Here is a 6,074-nt window from a genome sequence, read left to right as displayed (position 1 = left end):
TTATAGTTTTTTAATTATATATAATAAAGCTTACTTTTTCCCCTTTCTAGAACTTAAGTACTACTTTTACTATAAGTCATAACTTCACTTGACCATTCAATTTGATTATTGTAGAATAAGAACCAAGAAAATGATACGTTTGATCACCAAATTCATACGGATAAAAATATAAGAATGAAAATCAAGTATACTAATAAGAATAGAACTTTAGATATTTATACGCCTATATATCATACACAACGAAGTTGGACATTTGGACTTCCTTATTTAGCTATATGTGCAATAACACACGAGACATACGTATAAAATTTCATGATCTTTTATAGATTAAGGAGACATTACATCTTCATTGGTCTTCGTTGCTTCAATACTTGGATATCCTTTCCATAAACCATTGAGAAAGGCTTTGCAAATTTCTTGCCAGAATTCTCTATCCGGGTCTGCAATTTCCAACTTTGATCTTGCATCCTTTGCTAGTTCGGTCTGTAATTTTATGTTCATTTTCTTAATAAATTGATTGCGATCGAATTGAGCTATTGGTTTAGCACTTGCGTTAAAAATTTAACATACCTCAATGGAATCTTGATGAAGAAGGCGGTCTATAAGATTGTTTAAAATGTCTTTGGAGTACTCTGGATGACCTTGAATCCCTAGAATGTGGTGTCCAATTGCAAACATTTCAACTCCTGTTTTATCAGAGAAAGCTATGACTTCTGCTCCTGTTGGCAACTCCCACACCTATGCTCGATCATTATATAATATTCCATAAGTTTGTTTATCATCACTGATATTGGTGGATAAGTGTTGGCTAATTAAAGCTGCCGTCCAAATAGACGTCGAACTGCCATTTTGATCATTTATGGTCAAAACAACCATTGGGATATTATTTGAAGAGTCGTTTTGACCAATATTTTAAAATGTTTGATCCCTAATGGTTAGAACGGACATCCAGATATTGTTTAAACTACCATTCTGACCAATAATTTTTAATGTTTGACCTTTAGGTCAAAACGACCGTCTAAGTGTTTTATGGATGGCGATTGATGGTGTGAAATCAGATGGAAATTTTTATAATATCTCAATGAATAGATTATGAAAGTTATTAACTTAAGTATCGAGTTAAGGATATGTGTGTATGTGTGTGTAGAGAGAGAGAGGGGGGGGGGGGGGGGGAGAATGAGACCTCATCTTGGTGGCACTCGATGATGGTAAGGGCTTGTGGTGTTTCGACCAAGGTTTCAAGAAAGCTGCATGGGGACAAATCTTTGACAATGTTCACTTTCCTAAGCCCAATGTCCCGACCACTGTGTGATTTCCCTACCTTTCCCCCTAATGCTCTACATAAAACCTATTTAAATCAAAAGATAAACAGATTAATTAGTTTGGTACTGTAGTCAGTTTTATGGTATCATTTACATGGAGCCATATGCAGAAGATACAAAGATATTACAACTAAAAAACAAAACCATCAAAGGGGTACCAACTGAAAACAATGTTTTATCTAAAGGTAGAGTAATTGCTTGTTTAAGCGTATTAAACGACACAACCAAGCACAACACAAATTAATATATGGATTATGTTTTTGTTAAATAATTCAACATTCCTACATGTTTTCCCGACATTGACACCTATAGGTATCCTTAAGGTGACATGCATAAAAAGGAAAGTTTGATTCATGGCAACTTGAATTGAATAATAATAACAAAACCTATATCTTAATTTTAATGTTGTGAATATATCTTAAAGAATATAAAATTATTCGATGTTTGACAATACTCTTATAAGGTTGCGTCCATTTTTGATATGAAGATCTTAACAGCTCAGATTAATGAACCTTTTTTAAGGTAATGGAAAAAGGTATCACAACTATGAAAGCCAACTTACATAAAATAATAATAAGATACCTGGTGGCCAAAGCAAATGCCAAGGACTTTCTTTTGCATGGAATCTAGAGTTTGTAAAAGAAAACAAAGTTCAAGAATCCAATTGTCATCTCCATAAGCATCATAAGGGCTTCCACTCACCATAAACCCATCATAGTTTTGAAGCTCGTTCATGTCAGGGAACTCACCATCAACAACTCTGTACATATATACCACCTCTCTTCTTCTTCACCAAAAGCTGCAAGGAACACATTAAAGTACCCACCAAACACCTTCTTCACATACTCTGATTCTTTTGCTGCTAACAATAATGCATATCTTCTCTTGTACTCACATTCTATCCCCATATCTTTGTGGTTTTAAGTGTTTAGAGAGAATGATATTATACTTTTGAGTAGTTAATTTAGTGTTTAAAAATGGTGAGTTGCTTTTATATCCAAAATAGAGAATAAAACAAAGAATCCGAATACCACAAAGTGGAATAAATTATGACTAAGACTGAATGTGATTAAATATTTCTAGGGAGTGGGAATCACAGATGACATAAAGAAGGCTTAGGTAAAACCCCTTTGATCAGCATTTGAAAAGGATTTTCATTTTTTATAAAGTTTAAAAAATGGGTGAAGACATGTTTGGTACCTACGCCTTGCCACGAAGCACATTAAATATGTACATGTTCGCTACCTTGCGTTCGTTGTTGCATGGGCATGTTAGGAACCCGGCCGGTATCGGTTTACTTTGTTATCGTAAAAGTTTGGTTATTAAAGCTAAAAATCCAAAAGTTTTGTGGCTAAAGTTAAAAGTCTAAAGTTTTTACTAAAGGTAAAAATGAAGAGGCAAAAGGTAAATATATGAACTTAAGTGGCAAAACTACAAGAAGAAAAAAACTTTAATGGGCCTAATGTAGATTTCCCGCTCTAATAAAAACAAGTATTTTAAACACTTAAATACCTAGAACTAGTACGGGTAAGTAAGGTCGTCTCCACAGGGAATCAGTGAAAAGTGCAAGTTGAACTCATAATTTACTAACTATTATATTAACTGGATAGACAATGTCAAGCACTTTCGAAAGATGATTTGAAGGCAACACGATTACTTTTATTGTTTGTAAACAATTCAGAAAAAGGGTGACACACTTGGTTATGCAATCCACTAAACACTATGAATCATATCAATTGAATAAACATGTAGACATGTCTCGTTAGTTAAGATTGATAAGCAATTACTAGACATGGTAGTTTGATTGTGCTGATACAAAGAACCTAATCCGATCAATTGGCACAATTGAACGTGGTTTACCTAAGTACCAGATTATTAATATAATATTTTAGGTAAATTAATGATCGATGGTAACATCTCAATGAACATAAGAACTTAATATTAGCAGTTGATGAACACAACCTATCGATTGATGATAAACCCTTGTCCCAGATAAACAACTATTTAAACAATCACAACTAACATAAATAAATATTAGCTATCATTAATCAAACTTCAATACAACCAAGAACAGTATAAAACACAGTTAATGTTCAGTATCATACAAAACCCTACACCTAAAATGATAACAATTGGTTTAGCCTTGCCTCTACATGGTGATTAGCTCGCTTATCTGTAAAATGGATGAAAACATGGACTGAAATGACAAACCCGGAGGTCTGAGATGATGCAAAATCGCCTTCGCAGTCATCTACGGATGCTGGAAGAGAAGATATGTTGAATGGGGGCTGAAAAGTGATTTGATATCAATTATGTTATTTTTACCGTATTTGAACTATTTCGCGTAGAATGAAATTCTTACACCCCCTTCCTTCGCATAGCGTGAAAGACAAAATAGTCGGGTCTTCATAATTGTCTCCTTCGCATAGCGCGAAGGAGGACTCTTTCACCCGTCGTGTAGCGCGAGTGCGCGACAGGCCTTCTTGGCAGGGAAGTTTTGGCTTTTTACTTGTTTTATGCATTAAAACACGCACCGATCAATTATGCTCCTCTCAAAGTTCAACCCAAGCTCGTATATTGCATCAATAAGCATCCTTAGCACCCAACGACTTGAAATACATAAACACGCTTGAAGTACCAAAGTTCACACTATAACTTAACTACAACTAATTAACTAAAGACGAATCGATCTAGAACCTGGACTTAATTAGATATGTTGAATGGGGGCTGAAAAAGTGATTTTATATCAATTATGTTATTTTAACCGTATTTGAACTCTTTCGCGTAGAATGAAATTATTGCATCCCCTTCCTTCGCATAGCGTGAAGGACAAAAAATAGTCGGGCCTTCATAACTGTCTTCTTCACATAGAACGAAGGAGGACTCTTTCACCCGTCGTGTAGCGTGACAGGCCTTCTTGGCAGGGAAGTTTTGCTTTTTACTTGTTTCATGCATTAAAACACGCACCGATCAATTATGCTCATCTCAAACGTTCAACCCAAGCATATTGCATCAATAAGCATCCTTAGCATCCAACGATCTGAAATACATAAACACTATTGAAGTACCAAAGCTCACACTATAACTTAACTACAGCTAACTAACTAGAGACGACTCGACCTAGAACCTGGACTTAATTCAGATGATAACAAGCAAGCACCTAGGCTAGAATCCCTAATGCCTCAATTATCTAATGGTAGAAAAATGCTATGTTATGGAACCATGATCTTAAATTCTTCACATAAGGGGAAACCTAGCATGACCCCTCGACCTTTTTCAAGGAGACACCTATGAAACTCTAATAAGCAATTAAAATTACCAATTTTAATTAGACTCGCTTCATGTTGCTAATTTATTTTATGACAAGTACCTCTACCATAAATCCTACCTTACAACCCAGAAATCAAAAGTAGTTTAAAGTATTCACTCGACTAGATAAACAAGGCTAATAAACCAAACCTAAATGGACTCCTTACGAATGACTAAATCTAGAACAACTATTTAGATTAGTAGCACACTTAAGTCTACTTGATTTATTATTGCTGTTCCTATGGTTTTATTGCAAGTCAACCATAAATTAGTCAAGAAACACACAGTAGATGACCTAACAGAATCCTATCATATGAAACAATAACCATGCAAAATGAGAAACAATAAAACTTTTCAAACAATCCAAAGCACACATATGCATCGAATGAATAACAATAAACCGTTTACTTGATTATACATCCATAAACGTAAACGAATTCGAACCCATAATCAAATATCAACACAAGTTCATCAAAAAGCCTAAGAAGTGTAATAATATTTAGCATAAAAACTCCAACAATCTTGAGCTCCAAATTTCGTCTCTCGCGGCTGGTGGTCGTAGGTACTTATGTGGTTAAGGTTAAGTATGTTTATATAGTAAATAGATCCCATAACCCTTGCAAACATCGGAACTTTCTGGATATTTAGGCTCCTCACGTCACATACCCAACTTATGAATCTTGGCCACATGACATGGCTTGTGAAAATCAAGACATGGCCAAAACTACCACGCCGCGTCACATGTATAGCTAGGAAGGTGTCACACCCCAACCTACGGCGGAAATGCCAAGGCATGAATTGATTTCTCACAACTCAAGGTACTATCATGCAAAAATGATAAATGACAATATATATTTAATTTATTTAAATAAAACAATTACAGTTAAGTACATCAAGTATAAAGAAATTACAACAATGATTAATTAAGTTTGTAACCTAAAAGGGCATCTCTACATGATATTCATCTTGCTAAACAACCAAGCGGATAACCTGAAAATGTGTATAATATATATATTTAACAACATCACATGTTGAGTGAGTAAAACACCAGTAAGACACAACAGTAATAATATATAATAAATAAAGAAAGATGCAAACTATTCATGTGAAAATAAACCGTTAAACCATAGCATATAAACAATCAACCGAACCATAAAGAAAGGGCTAAACCGTTGCCATGCGAATGGGCATTGGTTACCAAGAAAGAGATGTCGGTGAAACAATTGTCAATGCGTCAGATGCCGACCACTACGACGGTCGTATGATCATACTAGACTGAGAATATGTTGGACCTCTCCGAAATGTATTCAAATAAAGCAAGTAAGCAAATAGCAAGTTAGACATAAACTTATACACACACAAGGATTAAACAATTACGGTTTTGAATACTATATAATAGATAAATACTGTAAGTACACGTATGTCCCCAAAAGGATTTAAAAT

General features: G+C 34.7%; 1 pseudogene across 1 annotated transcript; it reads right to left on the bottom strand.

Moving 5' to 3' along the window:
• Positions 1-283: 283 nt before the first annotated feature.
• Positions 284-2,279, bottom strand: LOC143604847 (gamma-glutamyl peptidase 3-like; annotated as a pseudogene). The gene is made up of 4 exons (XR_013148370.1): positions 1,905-2,279; positions 1,184-1,348; positions 571-738; positions 284-483 (listed from the first exon to the last, which is right to left on the bottom strand). The product of XR_013148370.1 is annotated as a gamma-glutamyl peptidase 3-like (transcript).
• Between the last annotated feature and the right edge of the window lie 3,795 nt (positions 2,280-6,074).

The sequence above is a fragment of the Bidens hawaiensis genome, unplaced genomic scaffold (genome assembly GCF_021521415.1).
Source record: "Bidens hawaiensis isolate Kalapana, Puna unplaced genomic scaffold, B.hawaiensis_p1.1 tig00067123_1, whole genome shotgun sequence".
NCBI classification, from domain to species: Eukaryota; Viridiplantae; Streptophyta; class Magnoliopsida; order Asterales; family Asteraceae; genus Bidens; species Bidens hawaiensis.
The sequence above is the reverse complement of the archived record's forward strand: the minus strand, read 5'-3'. Positions and strand labels throughout refer to the sequence as shown.